This window comes from Myotis yumanensis, unplaced genomic scaffold (assembly GCF_028538775.1).
Source record: "Myotis yumanensis isolate MYYU_CA2020_CCGP unplaced genomic scaffold, mMyoYum1.0.hap1 SCAF_9, whole genome shotgun sequence".
Taxonomy (NCBI): domain Eukaryota; kingdom Metazoa; phylum Chordata; class Mammalia; order Chiroptera; family Vespertilionidae; genus Myotis; species Myotis yumanensis.
Window position 1 is genome coordinate 80,256,701 of NW_027223760.1, and position 3,222 is coordinate 80,259,922.

A 3,222-nucleotide genomic window follows, 5' to 3' on the forward strand; every position below is an offset into this window, starting at 1 on the left:
CACTGATAAAACATTCTAAAGTGCTGTTCTGAAGAAGTTCAGATGAGATACAAGAAAACTCAAAGGCAGTTATTTGAATTCAAGAATAAAATATATGAACAAAAGGAGTACTTTACCTAGTAGATTGAAATTATAAAGAGAACCAAGCATAGGTTGAAGAACTCAATGAATGAGACAGAGAATGCATTAGAAAGTATTGGTAATAGGGCAGGCCCAAATGGAAGAGAGAATAAGTGACCTGAAAGATAGGAATTTAGAAATTATTCAAGAGGGAGAGAAGAGAGAACTAAGATTTTTTAAAAGTGAAAGAAAAAACACCATGAGAACTATCTAGTAGGAAAGCCAGTCCTATATAATAAAAGCCTTATATGCTAAATGTCCGGTCAACCAGTAGGCAGTTCAACCAATCAAAATGTAATCTGCTAATGTTGTTCAACCGCTCGCTGTGATGTACACTGACCACCAGGGGGCAGACGCTCCAACTGGTAAGTTAGCTTGCTGCTGGGGTCCAGCCAATCGAGACTGAGCCAGACAGGCCGGACACACCCTAGAGCCCTTCCACGGTCTCTCCCTTGGCCTGTGCCCTCTCTAGTATAAGTATAATGGGTGATGCCCTGACTGATGTAGTTCAGTGGTTGGAGCATTGGCCTGTGCATCAAATGGTCTCGGGTTCCATTTCTGATCAAGGGCACATACCTGGGTTGCAGGTTCAATCCCCTGCCCTGGTCAGGGTGCATGCAGGAGGCAACCAAACAATGTGTCTCTCCCTCTTTCCCGTTCCCTTCCTTCCACTCTCTCTGAAAACCAGTGGAAAAAATATCCTCAGTGAGGAATAAAAATAACAAAAAAAAGAAAATAGGTGACTAATTTTAATAATCCTGTATTGCATATTTAAAATTTGCTAAAAGAATGAATCTGGAAAGTCTTCATTATAAGAAAAAATGTGTAATTATGTATGGGGATGGATATTAACTAGAGTTATTATGATCATTTTACAATATAATAATTTTTTCATTTTGCCTCTTTAAATATTGCTTCTGTCCAATTCTTTCTCTTCTCCTTTTCTAGGACACCAACTATGGGCCTGTTAGAGCTTTTCCCTGTGTCCTCCATGTCTTCTGTACAATTTTATGTAAGTTTTATCCCTTTCCCTCCTCTATTTTTCAATCTGATATTTTCTAGTGACCTATTCCAGTTTCATCTTCTGTGCCTAATGAGAATTTCTATTTGATTTTAAAAGATCAGTTCCAGCATAAATATAAAATCCTTCCTATTTTATCTTATTCCTTCAAACTATTAATCCGCCATTTTAAAGTCCCTCGGTTCTCTATCTTTGTGCACCTGTTTCTGTTTTCTATTTGTGTTCTTGGTTTTGGTTATTAGTCCTAACTTCTGACGTGCCTTTTCATATTTATTGAAAGATGGACATTGTGTACAAAAATGCAAGAGGCAATTTGCTGATGTGGAGGGTGTCATCGTCCTTCAGAGATGACTTTTGCTTGGGGCCGGTAGAGCGGGGCAGGCTGTGGTACTGACCAATCCCCCGATCTGTCCAGTGATTACCTAATGGAGTTGATTGGAAATTGCAATTCCATCTTGTGGTGCAGCATTTCTGGTTCCTATCTCCTCCCCGGGCGTAGCCGTGCAGGTCCTACCTGAAAGCGCACGTTGACGGTAAGGGCGCCCCCTCCTGGGTGATCCCGGGCTCTTCTTCTGTCCCCTACACCAGAGGCCCTGCACTTTACAGCGTCCTAGCCACCCCTTTCTGCTCCGTTTTTCTGCCTCTCAGAGGCCAGTGACAGATCAGCAGCACCTTGAGTGAACCCCCTTCTCCTGGGACTTTGTCCCTCCAGGTCCTCACCTCCGGCCAGTTTTCTAGAGACTTCACATGAGTAGTCAGCCCTTTCTTTCCGTTGTTCTCGGGCGGCGGGTTTGTCCGTGGCCGTCTTCACTACCGTTATTAACATTTGAAATTTCTCCAGTATGAGCTGCTCGGAAGCATAGAACATCTTTACTCCTTCCACACAGACATAGTGCATCGGCCGAAACGGAACACTTTCCAGCTGGAGGGCCTTCCCTGGGAGCTAGAACTACAGGGCCAGGTGCACAGGCCACGCTGCTTGGGGTGAGAAGCGGGGGTGGTAAGAAAGGAGAACGCAGCCCGTTTGCTAGTTAGAGCAGTGCTCCAGTGTTGCACAGGAGACCGGAAATCATCAGAAATTACCCAACTGCCATCCTCTTAGGCCTCTAAAGGACAGAGAACCCAGGAATGGTCCCAGTTTGATGCGCCCGTAACTTCGTTTCAATGAAAAATGTCAAGAGTTTAAAAATTGGAATATATGAAATTTTGATAGTTAATAAATTAGGATTTCTATACCACATTGTTGCGTGACTTGCAAGATAATGATATTTAAACTATTAATTTAACATGTTGCATAAACTGGTAGGCAAATTGCAGCAGTTTGCGGAACTTGGCTTTCTCTCCAGACTGGCAGCCCAGCTCTACGACCTCTTTGGAGATCACGTTAAGGGTCTAAAGTCTTAGGTGGCAGACGCATACCCGCCCTCCTCGGATGCTCTGACTCGGGTTAGACGAGCTGGTCTTAGCTCTACTTAAAGGAGCTGGTCCTGGTGTCGTGTTGCCGTCAGTATTACACATCAACGACCGAGTGGATGTCCCAAGTCCCTAACGGAAGTCAGAACAACTCTGAACATTTTCTGAAAGGAAATATTACAGATAGGGTGGGGCGAAAGAGGTCCACAGTTGTGAGTACACAAAACACAGACCTTATTCTTGTATTATGTCCTATTATTTTCCATAGGGACAACTCTAAACCTGCTTGTGTCCCACCCTGTGCTTTTTTACCCACACACAGTCGGTCTCCCCCTTCCCTGTTTCTGGTATGATCACTGCCTTCCCCGTCCTCATTCTCTACGCAATGCGCTTGGAGTTGAGTTTTAAAAGCTGGGCCCTCGCCGTAGCCATACCACTTGAATACGTGCCCCTTGAGTCTTGACAGTTGGCCTTCCTGTCATTTTGCAGCTGGCCTGTTCATCTGCAGGAGCTTGGTCTTTCACTGCTCCTGTGTTTGAAATGCTTTTGAGGTTTTGTGGTTGCTGTTGATTCGCTGCGGAACTTGGAGCCCCAGCTTCCTTGTGCCTGGTGAAGGGCCAGCCCTCGCTAGTGCACGCGGAGCATGGAGGGGCCCGGGCAGCCCGGCT